The 25,296-nt window shown below is 44.6% G+C and overlaps 1 long non-coding RNA gene across 1 annotated transcript in view; it reads right to left on the reverse strand.

Moving 5' to 3' along the window:
• Positions 1–25,070, reverse strand: part of LOC149863502 (uncharacterized) — a 62,094-nt gene extending 37,024 nt beyond the window's left edge. Inside the window, exon 1 of the long non-coding RNA XR_016442608.1 lies at positions 24,859–25,070. This is a non-coding gene — a long non-coding RNA (uncharacterized LOC149863502). The remainder of the gene's footprint in view (positions 1–24,858) is intronic.
• Positions 25,071–25,296: the final 226 nt, after the last annotated feature.

Below are 25,296 nucleotides of genomic sequence, written 5' to 3' on the forward strand. Positions count from 1 at the left end.
TGCTAAAAAAGGTCACCAAGTCTTTTTTGATTTTACAGTAAATGTGGTCTCAACCAGCTTCCAGTTGCTGAGAACTGCCAATACCTGAAACATTTAGGGAGTCTTTTTTTAATGAAAACGTCAACACATTATCAAAAGTGGATGCTGCCCATGGAAGTTATTGTTTTTCTTGAGGGTGGTGTGGAAACATGTATAATAGAAAATCTGTCAGTTCTGGTTATGTCATTAGCAGGGATCCTGTTTCTTCTGATTTTAAAAAGTCCCCAATTTCCGGTTAAAAAAAAGTCACCCCAAATCCACATCTTTCCATGATTTAAACAAAACACCTTGAAAAAATTACATCTGTATATAACAAAGCACCTTTAAAAATGTTTATATACACACCAGGGATCCTGGTTTTCTCTGATTTAAAAAAAATCCCCAATTTTTGGTTGAAAAAGTAACCCCGAATCCATATTTTTCTGTGATTAAAATAAAACAGTGCTAGATATTAAAAAATGTAAACCCAAATCCACATTTTTCCATGATTTAAACAAAACACCTTTAAAAAATTACACACACACACACACACACACACACACACAATATGACCAGGGATCCTGGTTTTCTCTGATTTAAAAAAAATCCCCAATTTTTGGTTAAAAAAAGGAACCCCGAATCCACATTTTTCCATGATTTAAACAAAACACATTTACAAATGTATGTATGTGTGTGTGTGCGTGTGTAATTTTGTACACATAGACACATACATTTTTAAAACGTGTTTTGTTTAAATCATGGAAAAATGTGGATTCGGGGTTACATTTTTTAACCAAATATTGGGGATTTTTTTTCAAATCAGAGAAAACCAGGATCCCTGGTGATTAGCCTGCAACCTACCAACTATGAATTTTACCGCTGAACTGTACAGAAACTTGGCAGATGAAAAGCTTCCACATTGTTGGAAATACACTAAAGGACTATATTTTTGTTCTGTGTTTATATAGCACTTAGCCCAGTGGAATCCAGTCCATGACGGGGGTTTATAGACACTACTGAAATTTACTGATCTAATCAAACCACTTATTGCTTTTCCTAGCAGCATCCCTTCTCTCCTGCCCCTTTCTCTTGTATATAAAGATCTCTGCTTTATGCCAGTCCATTCCCAGTATCTGATGAAGTACATTGTTGCCTATAGACATTTACTACTCTCTGAACCAGTTAGTCTCAAAGGCTATAAACAAGTGTCGCTAAATGAAGTGGATAGCTGTCAGAGGAGACATCTGTTTTCAGCTAAAGCAAGGTGCCACCCTGTCCCACCTTCTACTGCAATGCAAATAATATGTAATGATATTATTAATAACAAGTGCTGCCTGCTGATCTATTCTTGTTGGAGCTCTGCTGGTTAATTCCAGCACGGCTTTCCTATACGAGGTCCGATCTTACTGTCATTCATCATGTCAGTAGTCCCTGTCTCCTCTGTGTAAGTAAAGCCAGCAGGATTGCACTCATAACCTTAACCTTGAATGGTTTTTTTCTGTTTCCTTTCAAAGGGCCTCAGTTCCTCAGGAGGTAATCGCAGTTCCACTTTTCTTTACCACTGTGTTTTACAGTAGCCCACAGAGATTAGTTGAAGTGGTAAACTCACTTCCGTGTCCCGAGTTTTGGTTCTGTTTCCCATCTTTACTTTGTCATCCTCCTCACGCAGCTGTGGTATATAATCTGGAGCTGTATATGGAGCTTAGTGATATACAGATCTGAATCTGCATGAACATGTACATAGTTCTACCTAATCACTGTTTGATTTTTGCCTGTTGAGCCTTTGGCAGGCGGAGGTAGGTGGGTTAAGATGTAGGCATCCCTGATAGGTTTCCCGCTTTTTGAATCTTTGCTTATTCCTGAGTTCCCATTCACAATATTCTGCATTGTTGCTTCTCCGGTTTTTACTCTCACCTTCACTCTTGCAAATTATCTCCCCTATCTCAATGCATCTGCTTACTGAAAATGCATGTCCTTCTCTGATAACACTGGTAGAGAGCCATTTCTCAAAACTGTACACATGTTCTGCTTGGGGTAGGTGGCCAACAGGAGGGAATGGGAAACCAGATGAAGGCAAAGGGGTAGATAAATGGAGGAAAATGAAGACTAAAAAAATGAATAACAGCCTCGCAATGTCTCTTAGATCAGTGGTTCTCAACCTTTTTAGAGTCAAGGCACTCTTTGACAGGCGTGAATCATCCCTCGGAAAATGCCAGCTCTTAGTGTTCACTAACTTTTTTACTGCAGAGAGCTCAGAAAGACCCCAGCAGGCCGGTATGATTTTAACACTACAGAGTCCTGTTTGAAAACTCTGGGTTTATCACGTGAATCAGTGCTCACGTTGCGCGGCACCCCACGATACCCATGAAAGCATCCTCAGGGCGTCCTAACTAAGAATCACTGTCTTAGATCATCAGAGAGGTTGCCACATGGTTGTGATGCTATGGTGTTACATTTCTCTTGTCCATAATACACAATTGTCGCACGTACAGCAGCACAATAAATTTAAAAAGGCAGGCATAACCCTTCCCTACCAAATATGAAAACCACTGGTAGAAATATTCTCCCTAGATTTCTCCTGTCGCTTTCTCCCCACCCCCGGCTGAAACCGCAGCTATGTCTTTTCAGGTTGGACACTGCTCCCCTTCTCTTTAGACACAACTCTTGCATACAATACCCTACGGTATTGCTTGTCAGCCATGTGTCCAGGTTCTCATGGCAGGCCTGCTGTTTGCCAAGCAGAGCGCTGCTCAGATGAGTTTGCTCCCCTATGTGGTTTTCTTCATGAAGTTTTCACCTGATTGTAGTAATGGGATCTCAGAGTACTTAGGACAGGGGTGGGCAAAATGTGGCCTGTAGGCTGGATGCGGCCCGCCAGGCCATTCTATCCAGCCTCCTAAAAATTTAGAAAATTAATATTTATCTGCCCCTGTTGGCCTGTCATGTGGCCCTTGATGGCTTGCCAAAACTCAGTAAGTGGCCCTCTGCCTGAAATAATTGCCCGCCCTGACTTAGGGGGTCTCTGAGATACAAGAAGAGCTCAGTAGGTATGACTGTGTGCCTCTGATCTCATCCACCCCTTCCAAACAGCTTATCTTAATCTATTTTTTCTAGTCCTCCTCCAGACCTGAGCTTCTTCCAGAGAAGCATGGAGGACATTTCCAGCATGCATGCCCTGAGGTTCCCATGGCTCTCTCAAGAGCTCAAACAGGAGCTCTACTGAATGAAGGACGCAGCACGTAATCAGAGAGTCCCTAGAGGAAACAGAAAGAGATGAGCATAATGCACCAGCATCCCAGCCCATCCCTCTTCTTACATATGGGTCTTCATTAATTCACTCATTTTTTTATGGATGGAGAGATCTTCTCCGATTTAGCGAATAGTACGTGGGCATGAAGAACGTGGCAGGTAGAGATGTGCCCTCTGCATACAGATATCCAGGGAATATTTGCTCCCAAATCATTTTGCCATTTTGTAGACTGCTTACTTATCTCCTGATTACTGAAACACCTGCACTCTGCTATCACTGAGCTTTTCTCCTTAAGACACAATAATTCCTGCCTTTGCCCCAGTATTTTTGCACCTAATGCCAGCAATTAATGGCAATGAAGGTGTAATGAAGCCAATCATGACTGCATCAGACATGCCTCAGACTATCTGATGGGACATCCCTCTCTACTCTGCCTTTACCAGGCTTCTTTTACCTTTGCCAGATAGTATTTCTATGCCTTGTTCCCAAAAGACACAGCCCAGCTAGAAAGAGTGTAAAAATGAATTTTCTCAGGCCGGTTGGTGTGAGGTTATAGCAAACAATCACTGAAAAAGGAAACATTAAATGGTAACATTTGGCACTCGATATTTGCCCAGTGCTCTAGTTTTTCCTCTCTGCAATTTTTTTGGCCATTTGGATATTCACAGCCAAACCAAATCTAGATGTTCACAGCTAAACCAAATCTAGTTCACAGCTGAACTAGATCAAAGGGACATCCTAGCAGGGTTCATTCACTTCGTATCAGCTTCCATTTCCCAGGCACAATACTCTGCCTAGTCTCCATTCATATCTCACAGTAATCACCTCCCATTCACACTGCATGCACCTCACGATTCATGTATTGCCTCTGCCAGTTTCCAAGTCAGTGCCATATATCATAGCTAAACAAGTTCCCATTCAGAGCATGAATGACAAGCACTCTGCTGGCCTCTTAAACAGACATTTCACATCCTCTCTTTCTTTCTTGTTTGCTTGAGTCAAAATTGATGACAAATACATTTTTAAACCCGTCTAGGAAATTACTTCAGTATTTATGTCATTTCCTTTGGCAGCTTTCAATATTTAAATATATGCGTGCTTCCCCCTCTTGCCCCTGCCCCTCTCACTCCTACCTCTGGTAAACAGTTTTCTTCATTTAAATGAATAGGAGATGATATCACAGCTTAGCAACCTGTTCTTGTTGCTTTAACCCTCCATGCATTTTAAATGCATGACTCAAATTTCACCAAAGTTGGCTTCATTTCAGAGCCCAACATGATGGATCACTGACCTAGATTTCCAATCTTGCTTCTTACCATTCAAGAGGCATAAAAATCAGAAGTATTAAGTGCATAATAATGTGGTTTTACCAGGCTAGTGTAGTACATCGTCAGCCAGTCCCAACTGTATAATTTAGTCGCTTCTATGGCTCCCATTACCGTAGGGCAGGTGTGTCAAAGAAAGGGCCAAAGGCCAGATCCAGCCTGCAGAGCCCCGTCATCCAGTCCTACCCCCAGCGCTGCCTCTGGGTCCAAAGTTGACCCACACACCTCACACAAGGGCCCAGGATGCAGGCCTCACACAGCACCTGCTCTGGCCAGCCTGGGACCCATGCTGTACAAGGCTCCCAACCCCCAGCCTCTTTGGGGCCATATATGCTCGATCCAGCATGTGGGGCAGGGGTGGGGGGTGAGTCTATGGGCCTGATCTGGCCCATGGGCTGGCCACGGATCAGCTCTGCACCACTCATGCAGCCTGTAGGCCGATTAGTTTGACCCCCGCCCCGCTGTAGAGTTTAAGCAGTTCTCTCTCCTTAATGCATTTACCTTCAGGAAAAGGTAGAAAATACTCGTCATTAATTTACAGATGCAGATGGGAGCCACAGAGAAACCCTAAGGGCCAGGTTCAGACTGACCTTGTAACACTCACATGAGCTTCATGGCACCTGCCATTTTGGAGCCTTGCCTTAGCTTGGTGATCCAAAGCGACTGGGTTAGATGCCTATATGTTGAGTCCCAGTGCTTCCAAGGAGTGATCCAGATCGCTAAAACGTTCGTAAGGATGTGCCTAGAATTAGCTAGTAGGAAAGGGCTGTGTCTGAACTGATGCTCCACCTCAGAGTTTAAGCTTTAGACTCAGGGCTAGAAGGGAGGTGCTTTCCTCTCCCCAGGACAGAGGCTGGTCAGAGAAGGGGCACCTACCTGAACCAGGATGGGCTCAACAGTTCAATGGTCAGATGGATGGGAAACTGTCTGCAGGGCTGGGCCCAGAAAGTACTAATAGACGGATCTGTGTCGACCTGGCAGAAGGTAGCCAGTGGGGTCCCCTGGGGTTCGGTACTTGCACCAGTGCTTTTCAACATCTCCATCAATGAACTGGATGTGGGGGTGAAAAGCGCACTGGTAAAGTTCACCAACGACACTAAGCTGTGGGGAAGTGTGGCCACGCATCAGGCTAGGCTGATGATCCAGGCGGACCTAAACAGGTTAGTTAGATGGGTGGACCAGATGCTGTTCAACACTGAGAAGTGTCGAGTGCTCCATCTGGGGAGGAAAAATCCACAACAAACTTAGCTTGGTGGTGCTCCGCTAGCTAGCACCACATCCAAAAGGGACTTGGGGGTCATAGTTGACCATAAAATGAATATGAGCCATCAGCGTGATGCTCCAGTTAGCAGAGCAAACAATACGCTGGCATGCATCAACTGATGCATCTCAAGCAAAACTAAAGAAGTTATTCTTCTGCTCTACTTGGCATTGGTGAGGCCACAGCTGGGGGACTGTGTCCAGTTCTGGGTGCTATGCTTCAAGAAGGATATGAAAAAGCTTGAGAGAGTCCAGAGATGAGCCACTCATATGGTTAGAGGCCTGAAGAGCAAGCCATATGAGGAAAGGCTGACAGATATGGGACTGTTCAGCCTGGAAAAGAGATGACTTCAGGGGGATTTGGTGGCAGATTACAACAATATCAGGGATGAGAATCAGGGGCTAGGTGAACAACAATTCACCAAAGTGTCCCAGGGGAAAACCAGGAGCAACAGTCATAAACTCCTGGAAGAAGGTTTCAGACTGGATATAAGGAAAAACTTCTTCACGGTTTGTGTGACCAGACTCTGGAATAGACTTCCTGCAGGGATGGTGCAGGCGCCTACCCCGGAGATCTTCCAAAGGAGACTGGACACACAGCTTGCTGCGCTGATTTGACCCCAGCGGTCTTTCCTGCCCAGAGCAGAGGGGCTGGACCTGATGATCTCGTGAGGTCCCTTCCAGCCCTAAACTTTTTTGAATCTGTGAGCCTGTGGATGCCCTGCTCACTACAGCATTGATTTCTGTATAAACTACACCACTCCTCAAACACATCTGATGATACCCTTTTGCCTAATAACCACATTTAAAGACCAGTTGTCTGGAAAATCAGAAACTCTAAGCTCTGTCCACCCTGTGGGGATTCAAATCCACATCTCACACTTCCCTGGAGAAGGTCCTAACAAACGGGCCTTGGCCTAGGTTGACCCCTGTTGATATTGTGGCACTGAGCCACCAGGAATACAGGCTTCCAGGGGCCAGAAGGAGAATGAGCAAGAAGAACGTGACTAAGATGAGTGTTAAAGCACTTTTTTGGGAGAAGGGAGTCTGGGCTGTGCTAGCTGCCAGGGTTATTTCTGCTTTTTATTGTGTCTCTAATATAAAATGCACAAGCAACTTGGCAACAAGGGTGGAGGCTGTTTAGGAGAAGAGTGAAAAATATTTCATGAGCAGGATGCTCTTTTCTAACCAAAAATTTAAATTCGCGGTACGGTTGTTGCTATATTTTGAGTATCAAGAGAGGGCTCCCCTCCTGTGTAAAACAAGGAATAAACTGCAGCTCTGAATGCTTAATTAGCAATCAGCAGGATAACCCCAAGAAACTCATGTATAAGTAAAACGTGCTAGATACATTGGGTTTAATGCGAAATCATCATGCAACTGTTGATTTCTTTTTCAATATTGTTCCCGAGATCCATTGCTACATTATTTCAAGCTATACGAAACCCAGTTTGGAGATGTCTGTCCCTTTGGGGTTTTTCATCTGATGTGACAAAACCGGCACCATTGTACTCCATGTCCTGCTTACGTGAAAATCAAGGGAAAGTCGTCTGTTGGCTACCGAATACTGTGGATCGGGATCCTAATTACATTGACTCGAGCTGTATCTTTGAGTGAATTTAACTCTTCGGAAAGTATCTGAACATCTCAGCGGCTGAACCATGCCAGAATAAGAGTGTGTAAGAATTCAGGGCCAGCCCTTCAGAGGGTGTAAATCAAAGTAACTCCATTAAAATTAACATTGGTCTCTACTGCCAGATTATCTAACCCTATGTCTGGGGAACCAAAATTAATCTTTCACTTCTATGGCATCACCATTGGAATCATAGTCAAGCCGATATAAATCTGTCCAGGCACAAATGGCAACACAGTCTGTCAACTAGTGAAGAATCAAGCTCTCTGTTTTAAGATCCTAGGGGAAGAGGGTGACTCAAAAATGAACATGAAAGAGTTAAGCAGAAGACCTTTACACACGTGCAAACTCCATCCAGCTAACACAAGGAAGGCTAGGTATGTAGGATTGCTGAAGAGCAGCAAACAAAAGAGCAGCTTTATTGCTCTATGTACTGTGAAGAACAGCAAGTTTTTCTAATTACTTTCTAAAACATCCACCTAATTTACATAGGAATACTGATACGACTTCTTGGAAAGATCTCTTCCAGCAGTTTGAGGCCTATTTCCCAGCCACACCAACGCATGTGCAAGCTTGGACTTTGAGACTACCCTGGATAGGCCATCGTGAATCATACCACCAGAGGTTAGCGGCTAATTCTAGTCATGTAACGAGGTTTTGTTCTTGAACTGTGGAATTATTCCATTTGTGGTTGAGGTTCATCCTGTTGTTTCACTCTGAATTAAATCACGTTGCTCTGGCGAATAGCAAGCCGATAACCATTATTCTTTAGAGAATCAGTATGTCCTATTAAGCAATGATAATTATAAATATTACGGAAGACGACAAGGAGAACGGAATGTTAATCTTAGCACTAAAATAAAATGAACAATTGCTTTGTTCCTGGAGAAATCGGGATGCTTTAAAACTACTGCAAAATTTGAATGTGCGAAAGAGATGTCATCATTCTTGTGGCATACGCTTGACAACTCCTGTTAACACAGTCTTATTGAACTATTTCTACCATTGAGGGAAAAAAAAACCCCCAACAACATGAATTATTGCAAATGAACTTTTAATCTGGGAAGGAACAGGAAAAATTACAACTTCAAAAGAGCAACAGACTTCAAAAGCCAGGATTGGTTTTTGCCACGTCTAAATGTTTCATCTTCATCCACACATTCATGAGCCTTGCTCTCTGAAACCTATGAGGTCAGTCAACAGCAACGACCAGGATTTGGGAATTTATCTAGTGTCTAGTCAGATCCTTCCCTTTGACTTAGTGGCCATTGAATTAGGCCTGAAGAAGCAAGCCATCAGTTTACTTGTTTAGATCTAGGTAAAACTATTCACACCCCCCCCGTGCAGCAACTACAAGTCATTAGTAGGTTGGGGGGATTTTGACTTGTTTGCATGAGCTGACAGCCCAAGAGCATTGGCCAAAAATTGGGAAAGTGCCAAGTTTTCATTAAATCTCTTGTAAACTCAAAACTGCAGTCCTGTGAGGCTACATCTGGCAAGGAAGCCATCTGTGATTCGTATAGTCTTGCTCCAACAAAACGACAACAGTGTGAAAAACTCTTTTCTCTAGTCGGCAGTGAACTGTAAAAGTAACATTAGTAATAGCTTCTGCAGGCTTGGTAATGACATAATTGACATTGGCTTAAAGCGCAAGCCCCAGCTGTGAGTTTTTGCCAAAGTTCTGGATTGATTCATATCATCCTTAAAATATATATGTCATAGTCAATAGCTCTCTGAGACGCGGCTTTCCATTTTAGCATTGGGACTGATCTATTCCTGACAGGGGCTCTGTTGCAAAGTTATTAAAAAACTTAGTAAAAGCCTCAGAAGCCCCACCAACAACAAACACTGTTTTGCTTGACTAAAGCCTTTTTGGTCTATGCATAAATGGGATTTGCATTTCCAATTGGTTCAAAACCTGCAGTTTCACACTGCACCTAGTAATCTCATATGTCTGTAGCAACATGACCCAGTGCATTTTATTTTATGCAGAGCCCTAGTGAGGCAACTGGGCTATACGCCATGTGCACATATGTTTCTTGGATGCCTGATATTTTCATTTTGCTTCAGATGATCTGAGCTGTTAGGGGCTCCCATTTATAGCATCCGGGATTTTTTCCAGAATATGAGTTGTGTCTGTCCCCACCCCCAACCGCTTTCTCCCCTTCCCCCTTTAAAAAATACAAACCCCAGCAGATGTCCTTTAAAAAAAAGTGAGACCAAAAGCACTGATCTACTCAAATATCTTGAAAAAGAAACTATTCCCTGGTTTCTTTATGTTTAAAAGTTTGACGCCCCTGTTTTAGAGAAATCCTAGAAATGCAGTTTAAAGATCTGTATGGGACCATGCAGCATTAAGAGACTGCCTGCTTTTCCTGATGGGGAGTGTTTAGAAAATGCCACCTAATGCCACCAAGACTTCCATTCTCACTTCTCCTGTTCTTCAGTCCTCATGGATAGGTTGAGTTGAAATGTAGGAGCGTTTCTTCTATTATTTAGATAAGTAAGTGGCAAAATATAATGGACTGGATCCCAAATTTCTTACTAAGCCTTTAGTCCTTCCTGTGTTAGGTGGCAAAGAGAATTTAGCCACAAAAAAAAAAAAAAAAGTGGAAACAGGACAGTAAAGGGCCTTCACATCCCTGGAGCGGTAGGCACTGGCTTTGGCCAATGGGAAGGAATCAACAGTTGCAAAGAGGGAAGATGACATTTCCCAGAAAATTACAGATATTCAGATAATTGGAATTCAGGAAGGGCCATAAACGCATCTTAATTTCATTTGCCCTGGAGTAATTTGGTGTTCAGAGAGCATCATGACAAAGCAGCAGCATCTTGCTAGACCTCCGGAGGTTGATTCAAGCCTTACTTTGGATTCATGCCAACGGCTGCCCACAGTTGCCCCAGCTGTGAATGGGTACCTGCTCATTCAGTCAAAGGAGGCCAGATGTGATACTAGTCGCATCACTTCCTTGGTTGCCACTGACTACATGAACTGTCCGCCCTGTGGGCTACTAGGCTTGGGAGGACCTTCAGCCTAGACTGACATTTTCATATGCACATATCAGTTTACTGTTGTTATCCCACAGACCTTCTCTGACACCGTTTAGTAACAGACCCTCCAAAACGGACAACAGCAGTACATGGATAGATAGATTTGAGCCAGCAACATAATAAAGGGATTATTTTAGACATGGGTACTAAGTAACATCAGCAAAATCGACTAGTGTAAGAACAAGTAATGGTTTCCAGAAAAAAAAATGACAGGAAACAGAGTTCTCTCGGTCTGAGACCATTGAGTGTCCAAACATGTTGGGATACAGAAAACAGTCATAATGCTGTCAAAGCAAAACCCTGGATCTGAACCACTCCACATTTCTGGGAAGATGGAAGCAAAATCCAGACCTTCACTTAATACTATGTGCTCATTGTGAAAATAATGGAGAATGACGGGGCTAACATTTATAGGGCTTAAACATAGGTTCAGGTTTTGCTTCCACTTTTAGCCTACAAGTTGAAAGTGTCTCTTATAGCTCCTGAACTGCCCCTCCCTAATGAGAAGTATTTCCTGGTGAGTGCCTCTCACTTACTCTTTAATAAATGATGTTGCATCAGTTATAAACAAAGAAAATATGCACTGCTATTAATTATTCTCCTGCTTCCTGGTGGAGGGTAACAGATGGTGGCATGTTATTTTTACCCCCCACCCCCAACTTTTACTGATCATTTATTTCTTCTTTAAAATGCAACATCTGCCACATCCACCCTCTCAAGAATTTTGCAGAGCACTCCTAACAGGAACCCGAGTCAGCAAACAGTACAGCTGAGAAAGAGAGCTCAAGAGCAGGTGAATAGTTTTAATTCCCTAGTTCCAGTAATCAGTTGGCACAGCTTCCTAGCAATCCATACAAGGCGGTTAGTAATGGCTTCCACATCTAAAAATCTGGCTAGATCATAATATTCCCAGAATGAGAAACTTCTGGCAGAGCTGGACTTTGGTTTGGCCCCTGACTCATGGTGGCCATAAAGAACTCAGCTGGCGACCAGTCATTGCATCACTCTTTTCCGATTAAATTCCCACAAAGTTCAGAGACAGGAAAATGTCCTTAGCTGAATAAGAAACCCTGGAAGGAAAATCTGCATGGGGGCTAGCTCTGAATTGAGGGCCATCACTAAATTAGCACAGGGGAAAAAATGGCTGCATGACTACGCTTTCCCCCTTAAGACTGCGGCATCTTTCATTTGTGTGCCACCAGTAAATGCAGCAGTAGGAGTCCAAAGACCAGATTCACGTTTCAGCCAAGACCCTTTATGTGTCTGCAGTAATGAAGAGAGATATTAGAAAGCATGTGAACTGCTGGTGTAAAGGGCAAGGGAGTCCAGATCTTTTGACAGTGTCTGTTTTCGACAAAATGAGTTGATGTGAGCAAGCTGCTTATTTTTATCTTTCCTCTGCATTTTTCTTTTACTTCTCTGATCCTTTTTCTTTCCTTATGATTTCTTTTCAGACTTGTATGACAGTCAAAGCCTAGAGGATACTTCTGCAACAAACCTTATGAAGAACCAGCACTAAATTTGGTTCACAGAACTAATTTGGGCTTCAGATTTCCCTGCGGTCCAGCAATGGTTGGAGTCAAAGTAATGGTCATTTTTTGTTTCGCCTCTAGCCCCAAGATATACTAAGACTACCAATGCTGTGAGGAGTAGCACAAACAAAAGCATAACAACAATAATAGTGATACATTATGGTACTATTAATAATCCCTCCTCATATGATGACTGTCATTATAGTTGTTCAGTAGCAGAATCCTAGGTCTTCCCTCAATTTTAATTCATAATGAAAGCAAATTACCTGAAGAACTATTAAGAAAAAACACGGGAGGGCACGGTACTGTGGTTCCTTAATCCAGACACGTTTCCTGAATATGAACTTCGAGGGTTGATCCAAAGAAAGAAAATGGGAATTTTAGTTTTTTCTCCTCCTTGTTTAATTTTCCCATCCACAATTGGCCTGCATATTTTCTGAAAAGAATTAGCCTTTTTGGGCAATCAGGCTTCTCTAAATGCTCTTTGTATGCTTTGCTGTATGGTATTTCAGGAGAAATCAGGCGTATTTTCAGGGGCCCTGCTCTGTAATCAGCACCCATTGGCCTAGGTACAGGCCCAACATAATAACAAGACAGCCCCTGCACCAAAGATTTGGCTGAGTTGTTTCACAATATTAAAACAGACCTGAAGATGCAGCTAGAAGACATGATACTGACTGTCCACAGTGTTCAGTGTACGTTTTCTCCACCTTCTTGAGTAGCAAGAATACTAATGGGTCCTGAGACAACTGAGCTCTCATTATTAAGGTATTTTCAGTATTTAGAAAGTTCCCCAAAAGCCTGGGAAACTCCACCTGAAATGCAGAAAGGAGTCTCCAGGGCCCTGGAGTCTGGTCCCCTGTGTTCACAGGCAACCAACTTTCCAAAAAGTCCTAAAACCTCAAAAGTCTGATAGCACTGCATTTCGGTAACATGCCAGTAGAGGGGTTGTGCTATAAATCTTTCGTAATCTAGCTGGAGTGCAATGACAGTGATTGAATACTTTGTAATGGTCTTCCTGTATGCATATACAAATGGAGGAAGTGGCCGCCCTCTATCAGATTTCTGCTCATTTTGTTTGTTTCCCCGTTTCTCTTCTTAACCAATGTAATATATTTCCCTTTCTTACAGTCCACTTCAAATCTTTAGTGAGGGGAAGTGAAGCATCCATTTGACCACAGATGAAGATCAATGCTTGAACCAGTGTGATTGCAGAAGAGGAATATTCAAATATTTGAACATGGGGTTTGAAGTGGGAATATTTGGGAACCCTCAGTTTTATTGCTAGATACTAAAATCACCTGTAAAAATTCTGTCTTGGTCTGAGTCACAACTCAGGCTATATGTTCCAGGCTATAATTTGGTCTTAAGGTTTGCAGTGGGCCTGTGTCATCTGTGATAGAAAGTCTGCTGTGTGTATTGTAACAAACTGCCTGCTTATGCTTGTATGGAGTGAAATCGGAGCTGTAAAGCCTGTCACAGACCCCACAGCATTAACAATTTACAAAGATTTTCCTTTAGTTCAAAGAATAGTGCTTTTGGAGAAAGAAGATCAAAGTTTTAACCTGACTGCAGGTATGAGCAGCTTTTGTATACAGCATAGTGACTGCTGGGAAAGTCTACATAATCAGGATTTTTTTTTTTTTACTGGATGCTGTCAATCAGCAATCAGCAGCAGCCTTTTCTATTACAAGTTTTAATTAAAGGAGCAAGGGGAGGAAGAGCTAAAGATGTTAGAGATAAATGCTGAGAAGATGGATTTTGCCGCCTTTTAGGCCAGGGACAGAAATTACATATAAACCAATTTAAGAGATCAGAAACTGTTTTAAACCTGTAATAGAACAGATGTTCAGTGCATATAAACCAGTTTGAAAATGGCTGAAACTGGTTTAAGATAAACCTGATTGAATGTGGTATTAGACTTAACTGATTTGGGTCAAACCGGTTTATGAAACTTCTGTCCCAGACCCGTTCCTGGTTCAAGTTAAATCACAGCCCCCCAGCATCCCAGCATGCTTTGCAGCCCTGGGCTGGGCAGTGTTGTCTGCTCCAGAGAGAACCTAGCTGGAGCAGAAAGGGCTGGCTGAGACGGGGATTGTGGGGAGCAAGCCCAGCTGGGGATACAACCCAGTCTACAAGGAGAGGGGAGGGGACTGGCCCCCCTAGGCAAACCCCAGCTGGGGGATGGGGTCAGGGAGAGGAGTTAAACACCCCTTCCCCCACTCAAACTTACTGCTGGCTGTGACCGTGGACTACAAATCCCAGAGGCACTTGGAAGCAGGAAGAGTCCTACTGTTGTGATTTTGGACTGCAAATCCCAGGGACCTCGGGACAGCAGGAAGAGGAAGCAAACACACAGCCCATGCTGGCTACATGGCAAAGAACCATGGCAAAGTGCCGCCTGATGTCTGGCTTGAGCAACTGTAGGCCTGTGGCTGCATTTCCTGAATAACAAGTGAATATTTACTTCTGTTTCAATTTAATCTTTGCAGTTTAGATTAACCTGCAAAGACTGAATGAATTCATCCTTGGGCTTTTTGACTGTCTGTACTTAGCCTTAATGTCTAGCATCTTTTAGATAATACTGAGTTGAGACTTCTTTAAGTTTTGGAAGTGTTCTTTCAAAAGTTCGGTGGTACTTGTATAAGCAATGTATGGGTTTCTGTTGCTCAACTATAATACCCAGGAAGGAATCCTTTTTCTCTTCATGAATGCGTCTGAGGTTTTCTAAACTTTCTCTGAAGCACTGGGCATTGGCTAAAGGTGGGCATTTTGAGTAAGGGTATTTGTACACGCCAAGGTGTTTGATCCTTGTTAATTTTTTTTGCCTTAAAAATTTTAAAACCCAGTTATTGTGGTGCATCATGTTTGGTAGGCTGTGCTGGTGCTCCTAAAACCATGCAGATACCTCTTGGGTGCCTCTTCCCCCGCCAAGGGTCAGACTGGTTTGGGTTCAGGAAGAAAGTTTTTCCCTCAGATCAGTTTGGTAAGGACTGCGGGGTTTTTTACCTTCCTCTGTAACATGAGGCCTGGTCCTTTTTCTAGAATCATCTGAGACTAGATTAACCTGTTAAATCCCCCGCTATTTCAGTGGCAGAGGATTAGTACTGCCTTTCCCTTCTCCACTTTTTCACATTTGGCCTGTTGTAAGGTTTTTTTGTTTTTTTGTTTTTGGGGAGCTGCGGCATGTGAGAGGGGTTGGAGCTGATGGTTTTAGGACTTTTTGGAAAATTGGTTGCCTGTGAACACAGGGGACGAGACTCCAGGGCCCAGGAGACTCCTTCCTATCCCATAACTACATTCCAGTGTAACACATGTTGAGGACACATTTGCTTTACTCCCAGGAAGAGTGTGCCCTGAAAAAAACCATACCCTTGAAAAAAGTGCAGGCTCAAGGATGATCTGATGGCCACCTATAAGTTTATCGGGGTGACCATTCCGGGTAATGTGGGGCCCTGCAGGACACACTAGGAAATTTGGTCATCACACAAAGCCAACATATTTAATGATTTCTTTGCCTCCATTTTCCTAAGCAGAGACTGAAACAGTCACCCCCCTCTGGGCCCCCCTTAGATCCCAGGGGAGACACACATAGGCCAAGGGTTAGTGAGGAACTAGTTAGGGAACTTCTGGAAGGACTGGATGTATTCAAATCAGCTGGTCCAGATGATCTCCACCCTAGAGTACTTAGGGAATTAGCTGAGGTCATTGCGGGACACTGGCATGGCTTTACGAGCACTTCTGGTGCTCTGGTGTGGTGCCAGATGACTGGCAGAGGGCCAATGTGGTTCCCATCTTCAAAAAGGGGAGGAAGGAGGACCCAGGAAACTATAAGCCAGTTACTCTTACCTTGATCCTGGGCAAGCTTTTTGAGAAAATTATTCAGGCTCATATCCACGAGGGGCCAGCAGGGGAGATTATGCTTAGGGGCAACCAACATGGGCTCATTAGTGGCAGGTCCTGTCAAACCAACCTGGTGGCCTTCTATGACCAGATCACCAAATCCTTAGATGCAGGGGCAGCAGTGGATATAGTCTTCCTGGCCTTTCTGAAGGCCTTCGACACTGTCTCTCACCCCGTTCTCATTAAGAAACAGGTGGATGGTGGTGTCGACACCTACACAGTCAGATGGGTCATCAACTGGCTGGAGGGCCACACCCAGAGAGCGGTGGTGGACAGGTCATTTTTGACCTGAAGGGATATGGACAGAGGGGTTCTGCAGGGCTTGGTCTTTGGGCCCGCACTGTTCAACATCTTCATCAGTGACTTGGACGAGGGGGTAAACAGCACCCTGTTCAAATTTGCTGATGACACTAAGATGTTGGGGGATGTGGGCACGTTAGAAAGAGGGAATAGGCTACAATCAGACCTAGACAGGTTACAGGGGTGGGCGGATGAGAACAGGATGGGATTCAACACTGACAAGTGCAAAGTGATGCACCTGGGGAGGAACAACCGGCACCACACCTACAGGCTGGAGAACCCCCTTCTTGTCAGTACAGAGGCAGAAAAGGAAGTTGGAGTCATCATTGACTCCAAGATGAACATGGGCCAGCAGTGGGGGGATGCAGTCAGGAAGACCAACCGCACCTTCTCATGCATCCACAGATGCATCTCAAGCAGGTCCAAGGAGGTGATCCTCCCCCTGGAGTACTGCGTCCAGTTCTGGGCACCGCAATTCAGGAGGGATGTGGACAGCATGGAGAGGGTCCAGAGGAGGCCACTCACATGATCGGGGGCAGCAGGGCAGGCCCTACGAGGAGAAGCGACAGGACCTGAACCTGTTCAGCCTCCACAAGAGAAGGCCGAGGGGGGAGCTAGTGGCCTGTTACAAACTAGTCAGAGGGGACCAGCAGGCATTGAGGGAGTCCCTGTTCCCCCGAGCACTACCAGGAGTGACCAGGAACAATGGTCACAAGCTGGCAGAGGGTAGATTTAGGCTAGATATCAGGAGGCGCTACTTCATGGTCAGCATGGCTAGGATCTGGAACCAGCTTCCAAGAGAAGTGGTGCTGGCTCCTACCCTGGGGATCTTTAAGAGGAGGCTGGATGTGTACCTTGCCGGGGTCGTTTGACCCCAGTACTCTTTCCTGCCATGGCAAGAGCTCGAACTCAATCTGCTCAGGTCCCTTCCAACCTTAGAAATGATGAAACTATGAAATTATGACCACCAGTATCTGGGGGAACATTTGTTCACCAGAGCGCCCAGGGATGCCAACGTTGAACGGTAACAAACTACTACAAGACTGTTTCAGCCTGGATATAAGGAACAATTTCTTTACTGTCCTAGCCCCCAAGGTCTGGAACAGTCTGCCATCGGAGGTAGTTCAAGCACCTACATTGAACACCTTCAAGAGCAAATTGGATGCTTATCTTGCTGGGATCCTATGACCCCAGCTGACTTCCTCCCCTTCGGGCAGGCAGCTGGACTCGTTGATCTCTCGAGGTCCCTTCCAGTCCTGATGTCTATGAAATCTATGAAATCTATGAAATCTTCCGAGGTCCCTTCCAGCCCTAATTTCCATGAAATCTATGAAATCTTTTCATTGTGGAATTGCATCAGACTGGCAGAGTAGAGATCTCTGGCAGACAAGCCCCTTACAGTTGATAAGCTGCCCATCTCCCCCTCAGCTACTTGAATGTACCCTGCAGGAACCAGCCTGAGGAAAAAAGAGAGACCACAGATGAGTCAAGTGCTCCCATGGGATATTCAGACCATACCAGGGTAAGAGCCAATGGCCATTACAGATATAGAAGGGAGTGTTCAGAGTAGGAGCCCAACATCATGCCTGTGACTGTTTTCTTTTTTGGGGCAGTGGGGCAGCCTATATCTCTGGCATCTGGACTGGTGAGCCTCAGAGAGCAGAAGTGACAGAAGATGACTGCAGCGGGGATTAGAAGTGCCCAAATACCTTTCAAAAACTGGCCATAAAATAGCGAAATTTGGCTCTCACACTTAGCCGTTTTTGACATATCTCCTGGGCCAATACAATGCCAACTCCTATGCAGCACCAAGGACTGGCTTTTCACTTGCTTTTGGCCTTTAACATTTTTTGATCTTTGTTGAGTCCCAAAGTTGATGTTTGTGTTCAACAGCACAAATTCACACCAGTTCTTAATTTGAATTATTGGCTCCAGCGTAACCTTCTTCTTCCCCCTCCAACATGGCCTCCCAGGGCAGATAGCACTTTCTCCTTCCATGACACCATCACAAATACCATTAAAACAAACAGTAACACTGTGGAAACATATCAAAGTCTACTATGGTGTATCGTCATAAATTATACAACAACCAGGATACCAGGGAAGATCTTTTCCATGGAAATCTATGCCAGTGATCAGAGTGCAAATGAAATGCAAAGGAGCTCTGACTCGCAGGTTCGGGTTTATTAAGAGCGTGCTGATCAGATACTTTGGAAGACAAGATATTGCTTCTCCTCAAAGGCAGAAGGAGCAATTTTTCCGTTTTCCCAATTTTAGTGCTTTCTGCACCGTAGGAAGATGGACAATTGTTGAATGATATAAAGGTGGCTTTGTACTCCCTCAGTTTGATGTGTAGGTTTCCAACAATTCTGGAGACACATTGTGTGAGAAGAGTAAACCACTCCACTTTAACCGTGCCTCAGTGGGCAGTGTGCCTGAAGCTGGCTAGAAGGGGCATGGTGGAGTAGTTGAACATAGTTAAGTCTGATGCTAAGCTAGTTGTGCAAATACCTAATGAAGTATTGAGGAAAGCTACCTATAAAGCAGTCTGTATTTGAACAGCTTGTTTCTCCATTAAGCAATTCTTAGACATCAGTAGAACATATTGTATTATATTGTGTATTACATGTCTGTGCATTGTAAAAACATTAGGAGTTTTGTCAGCTCTAAGGCTTATCCCCGAAAGATATTTGCAGCTGCTAGTGCTAAAGTTGTTATACTCTATTTTTCAATTAATTTTGTGCCCGTGGAGTTACTTAATTACCTGGTTTTACCCAGGATGTAATCCAAATTGAACACAGTGTTGATTTGTACTTTGGTAGCATTTAGAAGCCCCGGTTATGAACAAGGATGTGAATATGTTAGGTGATGTATAAACACAAAACAAGAAGTCAATCCTTTCCCTAAAGCACTTACAGTCTCAGCTTCAGTGTGGCAAATTCCACAGAGCAAGTCCTCCCGAGCAAGGTAGGCAATATGCATTTTAGATTGTCAGAATTCAGTGAATTTAGACCAATTTATATGGGAAATCTGAGCCATATGAACTTAGTGCATTGTCCTGATTATAAGTCTACTTCCCCGCCCCGCCTCCAAAATAACCATAAAAAATCAAACTGGATTTCTGAGCCAGTGCCAACCTAGAATCGGGCCCTGACAATCTTGACTTTTCTGGCTGGAGTATTTTTGTGCATGTAATAAAAATACCAAATCACTGAAGTTTTACTTCAGTAGTTGTAAATGTTGTTAACCTTTTTGGGTCCTTTTCTTGGTTATTTTGATTCTTCTGTCTAATTTTGTAAGGGCAATGGCAGGTCAAGGACTTTCTTGTATTCATCACTATCAGAGACATCCCTTGGTGGGGGCAAATTGGGGTGACCCGCCTGGGCCCTGCACTTTGGGGGCCCCACAGACACCGCCATACAGGCCCTACCACATGCTGCTGGCTTTGCACTCTGGCTACTCCCACCCCCACCTCGCCCCACGCTCCGGCCACTCACCACCCCGACCCTGCGCAGGCCCTGCACAAGCTAAAATGCCCCATGCCCCGCACATGCCTAGGGGCGGCTCTGATCACTATGCATTTTTTTCTTAAGGTAGAATTTATTTTTATTTCAAATTGAACCTGAAAATGTTGGGTCCACTTACATGCAGGGTCAGCTTAGCATTGGAACAATATGGTACTTCTCACTTCAGCAAGCAGAGGCTTGTTAGGGTCTCCATGTGTAGGTTTAATAGTTTAGCAATGGCATCTGAAGTTCAGAACAGTCAGAAATGAGACGTGCTATCCTTTTAAATATATAACATATTTCTTCCAGTGCTGGCAAAACCACCAAGTGCAGAGCCTTTTTGGTCATGCCCTGCACCCTGAAGCTAGGATTTCATCTCACATATACTGCCATTGTATTCTGGGTGTTTTGTGCTGTATTCAGGAAACTCCCTTTATGTCCTGTCTGAGCTGGAGAATGCCAATAGCTCTGGTAGCAAGCCCTTGCTTGCATGATATACTTGGCATCCTGGCTGCCTCTTGCATGTCTGATCTGAAGTAATCATCGTTTGTGACCTTCCATATTGTTTCACCCATTGTTAATCTGAGGTGCCAAGAGGTTAAGTGACTTGCTCATGTTCTGCCAGCAAATCATGGGAAAGACCTGGAACAGAACCCACTCTTTTTCTCTTGCTTTCAAACCACTAGACCAAAAATATGTATATCAAAGCTAACCTGCTCCTTCCTGGAGTGAGTGAGGCTAGAACAGGAACCAGAAGGGCAAAACACCCTGCTTTGAAGATGGGGCTTGACCACTTTATGGAAGGTTCCCTGGTTCCCTGTAATATCAGGGGACTGAACATGATAATCAAGAAACTCATTCCAGCCCTATGCCCCTACATATGATCCCCAAATATTGTTTCCCAGTGGGCTATTAATGCTAGTACATAACCACATTCAATCTATTCAATGCCCAGCCAGAGCAGTGGGAACCAATGAATACAAAGCAGGAAATATTATAAATAATTGCCCCACAGATATTAGGAAAATGATACACCATAGTATAGGCATCGTTATAGCTACAGGAGAGCATTACAGATATCAGCCTCCTAGCATGGGGCCTATAACTATTTAACAATGTGAGTCCCTAGTGCAGCTATTACTTCATCAGTGTTATATCTCCCCTCAGCTCCCTTCACCTATTGAAGAGAGCTCTGTTTGCCTGGGAAGTATTTAGTTTAACAATTCATGGATCACCCTCTCTCTTTGTACTGTACATTGGGAGCTGATATCCTCCACCTCTTCCTCCTTACTTCTGGCTCCCTGGAAGCGTAAAAGCACATGCAAGGGTCGGCACAAGAGACAACTCGAAGAGGTGGAGAGAAAGAGAACAAAGACTCCTTCAACCTTGTGAAAAGTTTGTGCTGGAAAAAGGAGTAAATTCCAAGTCAATGCTGGTGGAGGTATTAAAAAATCATCAGAAAGCAAAGATAATTAAGCTTCAATGGTCTTCTTGTTCTGCATTTCTTAGACATCATACATACCTGATTTTCCATATGTATTTCCAGAAGGGGAATGTGAGCCTTATTTATGAAAATTAGACCCTCGTTTGAGAATTTAATCTCTACCCTTTAAACACTAGCCTAATTGGGGGTGGGGGAGGGGGACATTTTGAATGGGACAGCATGTTCCTCTGATCCAGCGTGGTTTGGTATGCGCTATACAAGTCAGAAACATCTCCTTCTGCCTTCCGGACATCCATCCTTGTCCCTTCAGTCCACTGAAAGGAAAAAGCTACTACTTAACTCCCCTTCTGCACCTGTTGTTCTGGTTGTCACCTCAACCCTGTAAGAGGGGGCCCACTTCCCTTGCTGGCCCACTGCTACAGGGAAAAGGGGGCCAGCAAGGGAAAGTCAGCAGAGCCCCTTGAAGGGCAGAAGCTTTGTAGGCCAGAGGAGGGGAGGATTACTTGCTGCAAGGAAAGACCCTGCTAGCAGGGTGGAAGAGATCTCAGGGTCCCAGAGAGGCACCCAGCTGGACAGGAAGAGGCAAGCGGCTTGCCATGGGTGGGAGTGGGGACCCCCAGAGGGGAGATGCCAGGCCCTGGGCTGTGGACTTGCCCTCGCAAAGCTCAGCCTGCAGTCAGCCAGCAGCAAAAGGGGGAGAAACAGATTAGCTACCTCTAGGCTGGGAGAATAGAAACCCAGTGAGCTGATGGGGGAAGTGGCTGGCTGGGATATAAATGCTCTCCAGGGCAAAGGAGGGGGGCTGGCCCCAGCAGGGAAGGGAGACAGAGCCCTTTAGGGAGGCAAGAGTGAGCACATGTCTGGCCAGGAGAGCTGCTGCCCGAGATGCCAGGCACTGAGCCCCTGTCGGCAGAGAGGGAGGGAGCAAGAGCACAGGAAGTACTATGGACTCTATTTTTTGGCACTGGCGAGAGAGAGCTGAGAACTGTTCAGGGTATCCCTGGAGGAGCCCTGGGATGCTGAATACACCCCAAAAGAATGAGGACTGTTTGTGTTGGCCCAGAAAGGGCCCTGGGGGAGTAGGAGGTACCCTGGGGACCAAGGACTGGTTATGAGAGCCCAATAGAGGGCTACTTTATTTTTTATCTGCTTGTTGGGGCAGCTGTGAAGGGAGGCATGGAGACCACAGAGCGAAGGATCCAACATCCTGCAATTTTCCCCCGTGTTTTGCTTGTTTGTTGCCTCGTCTCCATTTCTTTTGTTGGTTTCAGAGCAGGAGACGGACAAAAGCTGCCTTTTACGCAGGAGGCCTGGGAGAGGGTCAGAGCCTTTTAGGCAGGGCCCTGACTAAAGTAAAGGGGGCCAGGACCCAAAGAGGGCTGAACCCCCACCCACAGATGGAGGGGGGTCAAAAGAAAGAAAAGGGCAAATTCCTGCACTGTCCGGTCAGCCTTATGACCAGGGGAAGAGTAAGGGGAAGCAAAGCACCTACAGCCAACGCTTTGGTTACCTACAGGCAGCCCCCTGAAATAACGTTGCAATTTTAACACCAAGACGTGGCAGGTGGGAGAGAAAGGAGCCAGACTAGGGAGCTGTGGCCCACCACCAGGGGCTCGTGGCTGCCGCTGGAGGTCCACTCTCTTAGGAACTTTCCTCGAGCCCAGCTACTGGCTCTGGTCCCCTTATGGGACCAAGTCTCCTTGGTTTCAAATGCATGGCCCCTCTGAGCTTCTCTGCTTGTGTCGCCTATTGCAGCCCCCGCTGCATCACAGAGGCCAGCCAGCACCGTGCCTTCGGCCAGTTTTTGTACAAATACTTTCAGACTTTCTTCTATACAACCCCTTCAGCGAGGGATCTCCTTTCTGGACTGGTCCCTAAGGCACTTCTATGTCCTCTTTCTAGTGGCATGCTGAGAGTAACTTGCCTAGAGTAACCTCGGCATCCTGAGCGTAACTTGCCTAGAGTAACCTGCTATCTGATCATAACTAAGCACAAAACAGCAAGGGTTACTGATGTTCATTTCATTTAATTTTGCTCCAGTGCAAAACAAGCACGCAAATATTCAGCTAGTTGAGAATCATGATTTGCCTTAGCCCCCTGTTGTGTGCAATATTCAGAGTGGGCTTTGTGTTCCTTGTGATGCCTGGTACACGGTGAAAATGAGACCGTTGTACCTCTCACCTGGCTTTCCAGCTCAAATAGCTGCACCTCAGGCTCCTATCTCTAGAGGGTGCTAATTCAGTACCTGGCGTTGGCCACGATGACAGTTGCTGCATTAGGTCTTGTCGTAGACTGACCCTACCGGCGGACACAGAGTTTACCTTCATTCACTTAAGTAAAGGGCTTGCTCACTGAAGTAAAGCTACTGAATGGGATAACCATTTGTCAAATGCATTGAAGCATTTCAAGGCCAGGGACTGGTTCTTACTTACATGCTTGCAAACTGTAGAGCAAGATGGAGCTCTGACTCTGCTTTGGTCCTCTGGGTGTTGCTCTAATACAAATAATACAACAAATGTCAAAAAACCCAACCACCCTTGATTTCCACTAAACAGGATTTCGACCTTTTATGAATGAGAAGGAAAGGAAAGGAGTTCCACTTGTAAAGAGTCATAAGCAACCCTCGGTGGAGGGGTTTTTCACATTTTAAGGTAGGCTTATCATTGAGGTGAGACTGTCTCCGCTGGGCAAGCAGAGCCAAAGCCCTAATCTTAGGGCACAATAGCAAGTTGTACTTGTTTAGCTCACTGATCACACACAATAGCTGCTGTCAAAAGACAAAGCGAGGAAGTATAAATAGGTCAACATTACTTATTCAGAACATCCCATGTAAGAGGAGAGAAACCCTCTGCTTTTTCCTACATTCGTGCCGCAATTGTTTTCGCCAGCTTTTTATATTTTTTTTTTTTTGCTTTTTTTTTTTGCTGGCAGTATTTATTCTAAGAGAAAGTGTACAGTTGATTAGAGTAAAGGACTGGCTTGGGTCTGCTCCCATCCAAGTCAATGGGAGATCTGTGTGTGGGAGGAGTCGTGGAAGCTTTTTGCCATGGAAGTGATTTTGTCTGCTGCTTTCTTTTGAGGCTGCTATTGTCTGGTGTGCAGCTCGTACAAAGCTGTCCCCAATTTGGTTTGGACCCTGCTGTATTTACCCTTCAGTCTCTGCAAGTGCTTATGCGATGCATGCATCTTCACAGACATGTTTAGGATTAGAGGTGATTTAATAACTAAAAAAGTGAATCATGCTTTTGGCCAGAAGTACCGAAATTACCATAGCAATGTGAGACCTTTCAGATAGAAGCACTGAAACCCAAACTTCCATTTTTTCCAAGGGTTGGGGCTGTGTGAACGGGACCTGGGATTGTGTAGTCCTGGGAATCAGTCCCATGCACATGCCTGCGTGTGTGATCCAAGTTTTCTATTGTTTTTCATTTCATTTTAAGAAAATCCTCCCTCTCATCCTAAGGAAATTAAATGGAAATTAAATGCAAAAATCTGTTACTCGTTAATGCATTGTAAAGGTTAAGAAGTTAAAGGCATAAAGGTATGAAGAATCAAATTTATGGTTCCCATTAAATCACTATTGTATATCCCAAGGCACAATAAATTAACACCATATACAAAATCCAAAATGCTCACCCTGCAGAAGCTCAGTTGTTGCTTTGGTAACCGTGGGTCCGAACACACGTCAGTAGTAATTAGGGGCTACTTCATTAAAATCGGTGGAGCTACATTCAGGTAAACGGGCTTGCATCACATCACATGACTGATGCTCACAGCCCTTGATCACACAGAACTCCCACTGATAGCTCACTGGATGTTTGCCTGAGCAGAGATTGCCAGATGATAGCCCCGAGGCTTTTTAAAACTAAACCAGACGATTGCATAAAAGTCCTCTTTTTTTTTTTTTTTGCACTGAATCTTTCGTTTCACTCTAAACGATTCATCAAATCACTGCATCCAAGCCTGCAAAAAGGGGGTTTCCCCCTTCCTTTTTACCCTACTAATTCTCCGGAGGTTAAAAATATGTTGTTTTGACTCCGAGATTGGAAAGCCACAGGAATAAAGCAAGTTTTG

This window comes from Crocodylus siamensis, chromosome 5 (genome assembly GCF_052110815.1).
Source record: "Crocodylus siamensis isolate JL-2025a chromosome 5, ASM5211081v1, whole genome shotgun sequence".
Taxonomy (NCBI): domain Eukaryota; kingdom Metazoa; phylum Chordata; order Crocodylia; family Crocodylidae; genus Crocodylus; species Crocodylus siamensis.